We start from the raw sequence: 15,774 nt of genomic DNA on the forward strand, positions 1-15,774 counted from the left end.
TGCATCGCTGACCCAGAGCTGCCTCCATATCCCTGGCTGCTCAGAGAGGCCTGAAGGCCCCAAGAGCAGGTGCCGGGGAGTGGGTGGCTCTGGCCGTTATATATTGAGGCAGGGCCGCTGGCTCCTGCTTCGACCTCTCTGCCTTTGAACTGGTTGTCCTGGGATGGGTGGGTGTCAGCATGGGTGTAGGGGTGTGGAAGGGGATCATGTCCTGCAGATGGACATCTAGCCAATGGGGACGCTGTGGGAGTGCGTCCTGGGGTCACTCCATGCTATCTGGATTTTCCGAGTACAAGCATTCAAAATATTCTGGGGTTACAGCAGAGGCATGGCCTCTGACAGGCAAGGATGACATGTGGCCAGACACACCTGGAGGTTGTGGGAAGTATGTCGCTTTAGGACCCCTGTGGCTGGGCTCAGCCTAGAGCAGGGAAGAGGTCCAGGAAAGGTCTATGGTATGCTTGTGCAACCAGGCCCATGTGGATGGTCCAGGCCACGGCCAAAGTGAGGCTTTTATCTTAGAAACATGGAGGATATTTCCATTTTTTATGCACCATTTTCTGAATCAACTACATAATCATTGGTTCCTACAGCAAGAATTTCACCAGACTCCACATTTTATTCATTCATTGGGAAACGCTCGCTGCCTTCTCTGTGCCAAGACCTGTTCCAGGTTCTGGAGATGCAAAAATAACGAGCTGTGGTTCGTGCTCTCTGGAGGTACCCGAGCTGTAGAAGGGAAAAAGGTACACGTGCTCAGAGCATGGTGAGATGGTTCATCGGTGTAGGTCTACACCCAGAGATGTGGAGGCTGGTGCCAGATCTCAAGGGATGGTCCCTTCTTGGAATCAGAATTGTCTGCATAAAGTGGTGGTGGGATGAAGAAACCTGGGATGAGGCAGCGGCCCTGGGGGCTGGATCCGGGAAGGTCCTGAGATGCTTCTGGTCAGAACTCAAACTCCAGGAAGGGATGCTTCAATGTGAGACACTGGTGCCTCCTTGGTGAGGTCGTGATGGGGGCACCACTGCCGTGCTCGCTCTGGGGATAATTCCCCCCAGGGGGTTTGGGCTCAGAGGCAGGGCCCCACTGCATGTTGGAAAGACAGGGTGTGGTCTTTCAGGAGATTGGTCACATAGAGTGAGGACTAGACCGGTGAGCTCACAGAGCAAAGGGCCACAGTCAGGTCCTGGCTCTGCCTCCTTGAGCAGCTGCTCGGTCTTGGCCTGCCTCAGTTTCCTCATCCATGAAATGGGAATGTTGGTATTATCTGCCTTGTGGCTTTCTCATGAGGGTTAGTGAGAATGTGCTGTGCCTGTCCCATCGTAAATGCTCAATGCCTTGTCCTGTGGTTGTTCTTAGTGTCTTCCAAACTTACTCTATGGGAAGAAATAATCATTTAACAAGCAGAAATAATCTGTGGGGACATAATTTTCATTTTTGTAAACAATTGTATCTCTTCTTTACTTGAAGTAGGTCAAAATCAGAATATGTAGTAAATTTAGCCTCCAAAGTTTAGCTAAATGTGGTAATACCTGATGATCTAACACAGGCTAATTATGCTTTGGGGTCATCTAACGGGACTGTTCAGATGCAGTCACTGATCACTGCTAAAATCCTCACAAATATTTGTGTGTGGTTATTGTTCAGTAACAGCAACCCCTTCAACTCCAAATACAAGCTTCGAACAGGTTCAATGATGGGAGCTGCCTGAGGGACCCAGGTCATCTGGTTTACTCCCAGGAGAAAAGCCACAGCAGACACAATTCATCGCTTTTTGCTGGGAAGCTGCTTGTCTCATGAGATGAAGTCGTGGCCCATCGTAACTCTTCCCTGAACTCTTCCCTATCAAACTGAGCGCGCTCCTGGCCTCTGGTAATGAACAGCGACTTCATGTCCAGGAAGTGCACTGCTTGTTGTGAGGCAGAAGATGACGTGGATCCGGGCCAGGTGTCCAGGAGGGAATTCTGACATGTGAGGTCCAGGAGAGGATCTGGCTCTGTAGACTCAGGGCCCAGGCCAGGCAAGTGCTGGACTCGAGAATGGCCTTGGTTCTCTCCTAAGGAGTGTCTGGACAAGGGATGATTGACAATTTTGTGTGTGTGTGTGTGTGTGTGTGTGTGTTTGTGTGTGTGTATAAGATCATTGACTTGCTGGTTAATATAAATGACAAATGACAAAAATAGAATCCTTTCGTGTAATTCCCTACCCTGGACACTCAAGATCCCAAAGCAGGATGCCATCATTTTCTTATCATAAACTGTGTCCCAGGCAGAGCAAAGGTGGTTGTGGCCAGGACTCCGGCACTGGTGGGTCCTGCTGCCATCTCCTGCACTGGTGGGTCCTGCTGCCATCCTGCCCTTCTCCACTGGAGCCCCAGAAACTCCCAGTCCATCTTATGTCTAATTTCACTGGAAATCCCCCCGGGTGGTTTGCTGGTATTTTCTGACCTGAGATTCAATCTCAGCTCTTCACTGTCCCCATCTCCTAGCAGATCTCACTGGCTAGGGTTTGAACTGGTGATGCCAATTCAATCTCTGTAAGGACATGGTATCTGGGAGGCAGAGCAGACTGCAGTCCTGGGACACGCAGATTGGGCTGAGCCTCACTGCCTGGCTGGGCCTTGCTCTCCTGGTTAAGACGGGTGGGTTAGGGGGCCTGAATGGGGATCCTGGCAGCCTGTCCACTCCTCTTTCTCAGAACCCACTGCTCCTTCTCGCTGCCCATGTGATCTCTGACCAGGAGTTTGTTCTCTAAGTTCTGGCCTGTGGTATCCTGAGGCCCTACCTGGGAGTAAGTGTGTCCTGGTGCCCCACTGGCTTGGAAGATTGGAAGGGTGGTGAGATCCCACCATGTGCCCTCCTGGGGAACGTCGCAGGTGCTAGGCCAGCCTGAGTCCTCATGGGAAACAGATGCATCCTCAGTTTGTGGAATTTAAGGAGAGTTTAATAAGAGGATAATGTGAAGGTGGGCAGAGTGTGGGGAGGGCACTGTGCTTTGTGCTGGACATGGGATCATGGGGCATGTACCATGCTGTGGATTGAAGAGAGAAGGGGGAAGAACAGCTGGTGGAAATGAGGGGCATGGGGAATCTTGCAGGAGCTGTGTCCATCACCCAAGGAAAGCACCCAGTCTGCGGGAGCCCTGCAGGCAGAGAGCAAGGATGGGTAGTGTGGATAAATACTCCCCCTTCTCTCTCCTCCCTTACTTCCTCCCTCCCATCTCCTGACAGGGATTCCCAATGGCTGAGCCCACCTGGAAGCCAGGCAGGGAGCCTGGTGAAGCCTTGCAGGTGGGCTGCTGTGCAGCACCTGGTGGGGAAGGGTGACGAGTGCTTTTGCAGAACCAGAAGCTGTGTGCTGCACGAGGAGGTGGAGGCAGCTGTGGCATCCTGGGCTTGCTGCAGTGTCCCTGTCCACAAGTGAGCCAGCCATTTGCTCTCACTGTCTTTGGGACACAGGTTTGAGGTGTGTTGGCCTCTCTGGCTCATCCTAATAACTGTGCATGGGCTGCCCAAGCCTGGGAGACATGGGTGTGAGCAAAGGGGAAACCTGGAGCCTGGGACCTCACATGCTGGCCATGAGAATCCACAGACAGTGCTGGGAACCATCTGCAATGGGTGCTTGTGGTTCATGGGATAAGAAATACCATGGCTGAGTGGTGAACACCAGCATCTCAGAGGTGGATGCAGACACAGCAAATGGGAGGGCAGGCAGGGGGCGGGGGATGAGCAGGCGATTTGGAAATGGAAGATGGAAGGCAGACCGGGCACTGCTGAGAACTGCAGCCTGCTGGTTCCAGGCTGCATCCGCAGGATGTGCCAGGGGCCGCCGGCCTCCGATGTGCATCGGGAGTCTCACCCGGCTTGGTTGTTGCCTCGTAGAGTTTTGCTGACACTAATTTACTGATTCATTCGCTCAGCAGCGTTGATTGCGCACTATTGTTTGATTGACAACTGGTCTAGACACTGCGGGGTATGAACATTGCATAAGTCTTGATTGGTGTTTTCAAGGATATTTACATCTGACAGGGAAGATTAGAAGCATTTACTTACACACGCACAAGATGCCAAAATAGGGGACTTTCAAACACGCGCTGCAGACCTACTCCGGGGGGGCATGGGTGGTGGGAGGGGTGGTGTGTGAGAGCTGCTACCTGGAAGGAAGCCGGGTGTGGGGGGGGGGGGGCGGTGTCAAAATTTTTCTTTCTATTTTAAAATATATTATGTAACCAAAACAGGGTGTAAAAATATATGCACTCAGTGAATTGGTTCACTGTGACTGCCACAAAAGATGACCATGAAACTGCTGGGTTAAAACAAAAGAGATTGATTGTCTTATGGTTCTGGAGGCCACAAGTCCAAAACTGAGGTGTAAGCAGAGCCACGCTCCCTCTGGAGGCTCTAGCGGAGAAGGCTTCCCTGCCTTTCCAGCTTCTGGGAGCTCCAGGTGTCCCTGAGCTTGTGGCCACATTGCTCCAGACTCTGCCTCCATCTTCACATGGCTCTCTCCTTCTCTCTGTGTCTTCTCCACTTCTGTCTCTTATAAGGATACTTATTTTTTATTTAGGACTCACTTGGTTAACCAAATGATCTCGTCTTCAGAGTCATCATTTATTTTCATCTGCAGAGACACTTTTTTTTTTCCCCAAATAAGGTCACTTCGCAGTGTAACGGGGATTAAGATGTGGATATATCTTTGGGGGGTACCATTTCACCTGCTACATCTAGTTTAAAAATATTGGTAAGATAAAGAGCCACAGGGCCAAATCAGAATGTTCTGGAAGCTTAGAAGCTTTTGGTGTAGGGTAGCCAGTAGTTCCACTTTGCCCAAGACTGTGCTGGTTGTAGCGCTGAAATTTCTAAACCGTAGGAAATTTCCCATTTCCAAATCTTAGGAAATTTCCCATTTCTAAACCTTAGGAAATTTCTCATTTCTTGGCAAAATCGGGCAGTTGGTCATCCTGCCTCCCAGTGTTCCACCCCGATCACCTTTCCCTCTGTCTCTCTCTCCAACTCTCTACCTGCCAAACACTGCCCTCAAAGTCAACTGAATCCCTTGTCCTTCCTTATGGTTGCCCCACCTCTATGTGTGTCTCTAAACAATAGACTGCTTAGTTTCTCTCTTTTTGAAGTTACACACAAGTAACTGCACAGTCTGGAATTTGTTTGCTTCTTTTGCTTGATGTGGTGATTTTGAGATTCATCCATGTCTGTGCATATAGCAAATCTATTTTCACGGCTGGAGAACATTCTCTCGTCTGAGTATACTGCATTTATTGTTGGTAGGTGGGCATCTGGGTGTATTCTGCCTGTCTTACCTGTGAATTGCACTGCTCCAGACATTCTCCTACGTATCTTCTGGTGCACTGGGCAGCAGCTTTTCAAGGGCCTATGCCTAGGCGCCTTTGCTTGCTGGGGTTTTGATAGAGACACATTTAACCTATTAGGTGATGTCAAACTTTCAGCAAAAAGGAAGCAGCTCTTTGCTTTCCCCCAGCAGGGACAAGAGCCTGTTGATCCATGTGATCTTCATGCTGGGGCCTTCAAGGTTTTCTGCCTTCTCTAAAGGCATGCGATGCTTCAGGATCATAGTCAGTCTTGATATCTGTTCAAGGAATTGCCCTGCCCAACACTGATCACCATGGTATCCATTTGCAGGAGTATGTTGGCTATTCTTGGCCATTTATTTCTCCATGTATGATTTACAATAATCTTTTCAAGTTCCATATGGAAAACAAGTCTCCTGGGGATTTGGGTTAAATCTGCACTGGATGATACATCAAGGTGAGGAGAAACGAGCTCTGTGGAACCTTGAGGTTTCCTGTCTAGTACTGTGGTCTTTATCCCTCCTCTGGGTCTTCTTCAGCTCTTTTAAATAAAGTTTTGTAACTTCCTCCAAAAGAGGCTTATGGATATTTGGTTATGTTTATTTCTGGATACTTCGTGTTTATATTGCTGTCACAGGTAATATCGTGATGGTCCTAAATTATATCAACAGATTAGTCTATATTTCTCTTTTCCAGAGGTGGGGCTTAACTCCCCATCCCTTGAAAGTGAACTGGATTTATCTGTTTGCTTCTGATGAAAAGACGAAAGCTGAACTGACAGTGTGTGAATCCAGGGATAAGGTTGTAAAGTGCACCATGGCTTTGGGCTCTCTCTTTTCTCCCCCTTCCCTCCTTTTCCTCTTCCTCCTCTTCCTCTTCTCTTTCTCTCTCTGATTACTTATTCTGGGGGAAGACAGATTGTAAGAACATTCATTTGTTCTTTGAGTTGTAAGAACATTCAGAGAGTTCTGAGGAGAGGCCCACGTGTTTTTGAATGTTTTTATGCACTATCGTATTCACTTTGATAATATTCTGTAGGAGTTGGCATCTATGTTCACAAGTGAAATTGGCCTGCAATTTTCCTTTCTGGTCCCTGTCTGCTTTTCATATTGAGATTCTGCTAGCCCCATAATATGACTTAGATGATTTTTCTGGATCTCTCTTCTAGTTCACTAATTTTTTCTTCATCTGCATTTAATCCACCAATTAATCCGATTATTGAGTCATTTTTAATTAACCTTTTTATTCTGAGATGATTGTAGGTTCATATATGGTTGGAAAAAAAGAATACAGGGAAATCACGCATATTCTTTACCCAGTTTCCCCAGTGGTAAGAGCTTGAAAGACCATAGTACAATGTTATAGCCAGGATATCGACATTGATACAGTCATTTCCATCCCACCGGATCCCTCAGGTTTCCCTTTTAGGCCCATGCCTACTTCCATCCGCAACCTTAGACCTGATCACTGGCAACCACTACTCTGTTCTCCAGTTCTATAATTTTGTCATTTTGAGAATTCTATAAATGAGATAGTATAATGCCTAACCTTTTGAGATTGGCTTTCTTCCGGAGCATACTTCTCTGGAGATTCATCCAGGTTCTTCCTTGTTATCAATAGTTTATTCCTTCTTATTGCTGAGAAGTATTCCATGGTATGAATGGATGCACCACAGCCTGCCTATCCATTCACCTGCTGAAGGACGTCTGGCTTGTTTCCAGTTTGGGACTTTTACAAACAAAATTGCAGTAAACATTTGTGGATGTGTTTTTGTGTGAACTTAAAATTTCAGTGGATTATCCTATACTTCTCCCTTTACTATACTTTTCTGAGATAAATGCCCAGTAATGCAATTCCTGGATCTGGAGATTTATTTTTTTTTTGCGGCGGGGGTTGGGGGGTAGTTTTTTAAAGTAGAAATTCAATTTTCTAAACACAGAGCTATTCAAATGATCTATTTCATATTGGGTGAGCTGTGGCAGTTTGTGTTTTTTGAGGAATTGGTCCATTTTGTTTAAGATTTCAAATGTGTCTTGTGGAGATTTCTTTCTTTTATTCCTTTATTATTTTTTGAAGTCTGCAAGATTTTTTTGTGATATTCCTGATATTGGTAATTCGTGTCTTCTCTCATTTCTCTTTGCCAATCTTTTAGGAAGTTTGTCAATTTTATTGATCTCTTCAAAGAACAAACTCTTTGCTTCATTAGTTTTCTCTGTTATTTTTCTGTTTCCAATTTCATTAATTTCTACTCTTATCTTTATTGTTACCTTTCTACCTTCTGCTTGCTTTCATTTATTTTGATCTTCTGTATCACGGGGCTTGAGATGTAGGCTTAGATTACTGATTTGAGACCCTTCATCTTTTCTAATATAAGCATCTATTACTGTGAATTTCCCTCTCTGCCTGGCATTAGCTTTGTCCTACAAATTTTGATATGTTGTATTTTCATTTTTATTCAGTTCAGCATAAAATGTTATTTAAGAATGTTCTTTTGAACCGTGAATTATTTAGAAGGGTGTCATTTCGTTTCCAAGTGTTTCTATATTTTTGTGCTATTTTTCTGCGATCGATTTCTAATTTGATTCCATTGTGGCTGAAGAATACAATCTTTTAAATCTGTTGAGATCTGTTTTATGGCCCATGATGTATCCTATTATGATATGGACACATAATAAAGATGTGTATTCTGTTGGTCTGATGGTAATAGGCCATCAGAACTTGTTAACATTAGTGTCACTAAAGTTGGTATACAACCCCCCTGCTGTTGAATTTGACTGGCTTAAAAAATGTGTATCCTGCTGTTGTTTGGCAGAATGTTCTATAAATATTGTATATGTTATATTGCTTGGTGGTATTTTAAACTTTTTTGTATTATTGCTGATTTTATGTTTAATTTTTCTATCACAATTGAGAGAGGGGGACTGAAATTGCCAACTACAATGTAGATTGTTCATTTTTCCTGTCAGTGCTATCAATTTTTAACTCCACGAATTTTGCATTTCTGCTGTTTGATGCATACACAGTTAGGATTGCTATGTCTTCTTGGTGAATTGTTTTATCGTTACATAATATTCCTTTTTATCTCTGGTAATCTTCTTTGCTCTGAAGTATTCTTGGTCTGAAATTAACATAGCCACTCCTTTCTTTTGGTTGATACTTGTCTGAAATGTCTTTTCCCATCTGTTTACTTTTAGTCTGTTTATTTCATTATATTTGAAGTAAGTTTCTTTCAGACAATATATAGTTGAATCATGTTTTTAAATATACTTTGCCAATTTCTCTCTTCTAATTGGTGTATTTTGACCACTTTCATTTAATGTAAATATTGAAATGTTAGGATTTCAATGTCATTTTAATTTTTGTTTTCTGTTTGTTCTTTTTTTTATTTCTCTGTTTGCTATTTTTTCTGTCTTCTTGTGGCTTCCATGAGAATATTTTAGAATTCTATTTTTGCTTTAACCATAGTATTTTTGGTTGTATCCCTTTGTATAGCCTTTTAAATTGGTTTATCTAGGTATTATATAAGCTGTCACAGTCCACTGGTATGGGCCATTTATCAGTTCGAGTAAAGTATAAGAAACCTCACCTCTCCTTTTATCCCTTTACCCTTCCTCATTTATAATATACTTTTCTTAAAATTTTCTCTACATGTATTCAGAGCCACATTAGGCAGAGTTATGATTTTTGCTTCAACCCTCAAACATAACTTACAAGATTTGAGAAGAAAATAAAATATATTATATTTGCCTATGCTTTTGCATGCTGAGTGCTTTCTTCCATCCTGATATTCCAAGTCCCCTGATTCTCTTCTTTCCTGTTTAGAAAATTTCTTTCAGTCATTCTTTTCAATAGGTCTTCTGGCGACAACATTCTCTTATTTCTGTTCTCCAAGAAGGTCTTATTTCCCCATCATTCTTGAAAAGTATGTTCACTGGAGAGAGAATTTTCGTTACTGAACATGTGTGGTGCTTCCTTTCTTCCCTTCACAGTTGCTGCTGTGAAATCCACTGTCATTCCCATAGTTTTTCCCCTGGAGGTAAGGTGCTGTTTCTCTTCTCTGCTTTCAAGATATTTCCCTTCTCATTAGTTTTTGGAAACTTGACTATAATGTGGCTTTGTATGGATGTCTTTGGATTTATCTTTTAGGGTTTGCTTAGCACTGGAAGTTTTAGGTTTATGTCTTTTGCCAAATGTGGGAAGTTTCCATCGATTGTTACTTCCAGTTCTGTTTCCACCTGTCCTTGGTGGCATCCATGTTAGGACATTTGTTACAGCCTCGCAGGTCCCCCAGGCTCTGCTCACCTGTTTTAGTCTATTTTCTCTCTGTTGGTCAGATCGGGCAGTTTCTTTTGTTCTACTAATTCTTTCCTTTGTTCCCTCCATTCTCTTGGTAAGCCCATCCTTTGGGCTTTTAACATTTTAACCACTATATATTTTTTTCAGTTCTAAAATGTTCATTTGGTTTTTATTTACATCTTCTATTTGTTAAGACTTTTGATTTATTATATGAGACTCTATTTCAAGCATGTCTGAAACATTTTTTGATGGTTGCTTTAAAAAGTCTTTTGTCAGGTAATTCTAGCATCTCTATCACCCCAGTGTTAAACACGGATTGTCTTCTTTTCATTCACTTTGAGAGCTTCCTGGTTCTTGTTATCATAAATGATTAAAAAAAAAATGGAATCCTGAACATTTTAGGTACTATGTTGTACGACTCTGAATCTTATTTGAAACAGGAGTCACAGCTGGCTTTCTCTGATGCCACTCTGGCAGGAAAAGGGGCAGCTGTCCTGTTATTGCCAGGTGAGGCTGGAACTCCAGGCTTCCTATTTGAGCTCTGTTGGCTTCTAGGGGGCTGCGCCTCATGACTGTGGGTTGGGGTAAAAGTTCCAAATCCCCACTAGGCACCCACTGATGACTGCTTAGTTCGGGTGTGGAGTGTGGGAGTTCCTCGTTACTTCTCCCCATGTGGCCCCAGAGGAGGAGGGCCAGCCTCGTTTCCGCTGGATGCTGGTAAGATTCCTGACTTTCTACTAGGACAGTGTCCTCTGACACCACCCTAGCAAGAAGCAGGAGAGGGTGGGGAAGGACTTTCTCATTCCTGGATCCCTCGGGCTTGCCAAATCCCAAATAGCAAGAAGGGGAGGGGAGAGTGTCTTGTTCCTGCTGGGTGGGGTGAAGGTTGAGGCTCCCCTTAGGGGCTCCATGGACATCCTAAAGGGGTCCTTCTTCTGCCTCTGGATATAAATGTCCCAGCTCCCTATGAGGTCTTCTCTGACACCATCTTGCAGTGGGGAGGTTGAGGCACCTCCATCAAACCATGTGAAAGTGGAAGTCCAGGCTCCCCACTTGGCCTTGGCTAGTATCCATAGCCAGGGTGGTGGGTGGGGGAGGGGTGACACAGATTTTTTTTCTGTGATAGTCAGCTAGAGTGGAGCTCCTAAAAGTTTTCTGTGTTTCCAGGCTGCCTCTGTCCTGATCCACTGCCTGCAGGGAGCAAACTTTGGTTGGGGCTTTCCTTGTCTGTACCTGTGGGTATTTCCAGATTGCTGGCTGCTTCCACCTGAAGTCTGAGATATGTAAAGTGAAAGAACGCCCTGAGAACTTACCACTCTGTTGTTCTTCAGATCCCGGGGTCCCTCTGTTATGCCCAGACCGTTTATTCCCCGAAGAAGACCACCAGGGTCCAGAGTCAAAGCCAAGCGGCAAGGATCTTTAATGCAAGTTCGAACTTGGTCCCTCCGTTCTACATCATACAAGAGGGCCCCGAATGATGCATGTGCCCGCTTTTTATAGCCTGATGCATACAGGATATGTAAGGTTACAGAGGTACAAAGGAATTCTTTTGGTTGCAGCATTACAACTGGTAATTGGTTAATACAATTAACAGTTTTCTATTTGTTCCCGCGCATTTAGTAAAACTACAAACGGTTGTGACCTTATCAGGGGCTCTCTAGGTGGTGTTTCTGAGATGTGTGAGGGGGGGGATGTGTTTGTCTTGGGCTCAGGAAGTTGGGACAAAATAGAGGATTGTGTTTGTTCTGGGCCCAGGACTAAGATATGTGGCAGACACCGGTAATTAGAGCAGGACAGAGACTTTCACAACGTTTGTCCTTACAATGTCTGGAGTCTATAGATAACCTAATCAGTTAGGTCCGGGGTCGATCTTTAACTAGGCTCAGGGCGCTGCCCGGGCTGTTTGCCTGTGGACTTCATTTCTGCCTTTTAGTTTTTTCATTTGATCTCTTTCACCTCATCCATCTGTCTTTTCTGCACCCTTCAGAAACTGTGTGTTTCCAAGAACAACGTCCAGTGTCTTTAGTCACACTGGGCAGGTGGAATGATGCCTCCGTTCCAACTTCCTGTACCTGGAGATCACTGAGCTTTTTATTTTAATCATCATATTTTTCATCTTTAGAAATTCTTTTTTAAAAATCCTTTGTGCGTCTTGTTTGCAGCTTTCTTCTTTTATTTCTTTAAAATATCAATCATAATAAACGTGTGCACGTCTGCTTCTGCTGCTTTGCACTCACGCGATTTATCTTCTTACTTAGGAGACAGGTTGTTCTTTTCCCTCAACGCTACCCACGAACTTCTTTGAGAGGTGGGTTGAGATTTATTTCCTCCAGAGGCTGCACACTTACTTCTTCCTATTGTCCGGGGCATTTCCACTAGGCACCGATGTAATTAAAATTTCCTGTTTGAAGTTTTTTGATCTATACTACAGTGAATTCAGACAGCAGACCTGGAAGAGGACTGTCTTGTGGTTTTCTGGGAAAGTTTTTCTCCTTGCCCCATGTGAGAGTTGAGACAAGCACATTTATTTGTTTTCTGTGCAGCAAGGGTTATTGCTTGCTGTATGTAAAGGTGGACACAGCCCTCTGAGTTCTATCTTAATATGGAAACCTCCCTTGGGATTACACAGTGGTCCTTGGGTTTTGTCTGCTGCCCCCATGTGTGTCCCGTGCAGCCACCAAAGGAGAAGCTCCAGGCTCCCAAGGCTCTGCAGAGACCCCAGGGCGAGACCAGTTTTGGTGTTACCTCCCCTGGCTCCTATTTACATATTGTTCTTGTCTTCACAGAATACTGTATGCAGCCAGCACTAAAATGACAGCGTTCTCGTGCACCATTGTAAGTCTTTCCTGTGAGAGGGCCACTCAAGGAAGCTGTTCTGCCATCCTGCTGCTCACAGGAGGTGGGTGGGATTTACATGTGGGGGCTGCCACAGCTGGAGATCTCCTTGGGACTGTATCGAGAGAAGGGCCTGCTGGGACTGGCAGGTAGAGGCCAGGCAGGCTGGAGATTTTTCACAGGCAAGGAGGCCTGATGAGATGATAATAATCATACGATGTTAGGAAGCTCTGGCAGGTATGGGCCGGATGAAGTGAAGTGAAACGTGGAGCTGGGAATGTCATCGTGGTTGGGGGAGCAGATGAGCTGCCGAAATTGGGGCTAGAAGGAAGGAGCAGGTAAGGGTACTTCGTAGGACTGTAGCACTTGGCAAACCCCTGCATAGGTGGGTAAGGCTGGTAGAGAAGTAGGGGGCGGCTCTGGGAGTCTGACAGGGCCCGAGGTGGAGGGTGACATTCTACAGAAGGGAGAAACCGGAGGCGCCAGCGAGGGCAGAGGGGAGAGGCAGCGCCTGGGACGGGTGGGCTGTGAACATCCCAGATGTGCCTTTGAGTGTGAGGCAGCAGGTGGGATGGTGCATCAGAGCTGGGAGAGGGCAGAGGGCTGGAGGCCTGGGTCCGAGAGTCATCTCAGGGACTCTCTGCCTCCGGGAAGGGCTGTAGCAGCTGACAGTATCCTCAGGCTTAGTTAAGCCTTAGGCTCTAAGTGGAGGTTTTCCTTGGAGTTCACACACGCTCCTCTCAGCTCTGAGCAGGGGCAGGTGTGGGGTCGGCAGAAGACAAGGCCCGGGCAGCACCCCCTGCCCCACCCCTGCTTGGAGGGAGGGGTTGGCCCCCAGGTGATTTATTTCTCCCTCACCTCGTACTCAAGGCTTCCAGGTTAGGCCTGAAATTTGGCAAGCCCGAGGGATCCAGGATTGAGAAAGCCTTTCCCCACCCTCTCCTGCTCCTCGTCAGACCCCGGGGCCAGCATTTCCTCTGGCTTTCCTGTCTCCTGCATGGGAAACCAGTCCCACTAAGCAAGCCGAAGCTCTTATTCTCTTCCCTTTGCAAGATGTTAGGAAACCAGGAGCCAGGTGAGGTCGGGAATGGGCTGAATCCTCGGGACTTGCTTGGGTTGAAGGGTACTGGTCGTCCGCGGGGCAGGGTGTGTGGTCTTGCCCTCTCTGTGACCGTGGGGACAAGGAGAGGACTTGGAGCAGGTGCTGATGAGCCCGTCCCCAAGGGCCACACCTGGATGCCCCTGAGGCCTCTGTGGTGGTGACATGGGGCCTTTCTTTCCTTAGCACTCGTCACATTGAGCCGGAGGGAGGGCTTTGTAAATGCTAGACAGGTGCCCGGTGTCCACTGGTAGGAGCGGCAGACCCACATAGACGGTTTGTAAAGCACTTTGGGCCCCGCTGGGACCAAGTCCTCTTGCTGTGACTCCAGCTTATCCAGCTCCCTGCTGTCCATGTGTGTTTATCCATCAGGCCATGTGGGCGTCTGCTCCTGGCCTGGGCGTCTGCGAGGGAGTAGCCGACTGTGACCGCAGCAGCTGTCCACACCACAGTGACTGCTCAGCAGACCCTGTTCCCAGACAACGCTCCCCTCCACTTCACTTCCTTCCTGCTCAGCAAACCCCGTTCCCAGACAACACTCCCCTCCACTTCACTTCCTTCTGTTATGCCCAGACTGTTTATTCCCCGAAGAAGACCATCAGAGTCCAGAGTCAAAGCCAAGCGGCAAGGATCTTTACAGCAAGTTCGAACCTGGTCCCTCCATTCCACAGAGTACAAGAGGGCCTCGAACGATGCGTGTGCTCGCTTTTTATAGCCCGATGTAAACAGGATATGCTAAGTTACTGAGGAACAAGGGTATTCTTTTGGTTACAGCATTACAATTGGTTGTTATTTTAAGTTATACATTTAGTAGTTTTCTGTTGGTTCCCACGCTTTTACAAACAGTTGTGACCTTATCGGGGGATTCTCCAGGTGGTGTTTTTCCATAGTTGAGATATATGGAGGAATGTGTTTGTGCTGGGCCCAGGGCTGAGGAATGTGTGAATGTGTTTATGTTGGGCTCAGGAAGTTGAGATATATGGAGGAATGTGTTTGTGCTGGGCCCAGGGCTGAGGAATGTGTGAATGTGTTTATGTTGGGCTCAGGAAGTTGAGATATATGGAGGAATGTGTTTGTGCTGGGCCCAGGGCTGAGGAATGTGTGAATGTGTTTGTGCTGGGCCCAGGAAGTTGAGATATATGGAGGAATGTGTTTGTGCTCTTTCACCTTCCTGCTCAGCAGACCCCGTTCCCAGACAACATCCCCCTCTACTTCACTTCCTTCATGGAATGGTGGATGCTGGGGACACATTTCCACGCAAGATTTTAGCTAACATTTCACAATAACGGGTCATTTTCAAAGTCACTGAGGGAATCCGTTCCCAGGTCTCTATGAAATGGTGGAAAAACTACTTGGATTCTGTGGCCAAAACAGCATTTTCTATCAGAGAGGGAGCCGTTTGCTCCATTTTCCTGAAGCCTCAGATTTGAGTCTCCTCAGTCATGTTTTAGTGTCCTGCCCTCGCAGCAGGAGGGGAGACAACACAGAGAGAGGTTGTGTCTCTCCCGGTGTGGGCCTGTTGACAGGTGCTCGGACAGTGATTCAGGCCTGTGTGTGCCTGTTGACAGGGGCTCAGAGACATTTATTCAGGTAGGAATGAGTGGACTCTTCGAGCGAGTGCTGGGCCACGGCCGGTTAGTCCACGCTCTGCGTTCCCCATGCTCCCCTTTGTGTTCGGTTCCCTCTATGACCACAACGTGCTAAATGGGCTTGAAGAACTGAGTCTTTGCAGGTCACTTTTATTTCCTTATCTGTCAGTCACTGGGGGCAAATCACGTTCATGTCTGGTGGGGCAAATGCCTTTGACAGGAAGAAAAACAGTCATTCTAGGGCTCACTCACAATCTGTAGGCACCAGGAAGAGATGCTTTCCCTGTGGTTCTTTTCTTTTTGGAGACAGAGTCTCACTCTGTTGCCCAGGCTGGAGTGCAGTGGCACAATCTCAGCTCACTGCAACCTCCGCCTCCTGGGTTCAAGTGATCCTCCTGTCTCAGCCTCCCAAATAGCTGTGACTACAGGATCCCACCACCATGCCCAGCTAGGTTTTGTATTTTTAGTAGAGACGGGTTTTGCCATGGTGGCCAGGCTGGTCTAGAACTCCTGACCTCAGATGATCCCCCTGCCTTGGCCTTCCAAAGTGCTGGGATTACAGGCATGAGCCATCGCACCTGTGGATGTTTTCTGAAGAGCTTTCTGCTCCTCACTCATTTCCCTCCTTG

This window comes from Rhinopithecus roxellana, chromosome 11 (assembly GCF_007565055.1).
Source record: "Rhinopithecus roxellana isolate Shanxi Qingling chromosome 11, ASM756505v1, whole genome shotgun sequence".
Taxonomy (NCBI): domain Eukaryota; kingdom Metazoa; phylum Chordata; class Mammalia; order Primates; family Cercopithecidae; genus Rhinopithecus; species Rhinopithecus roxellana.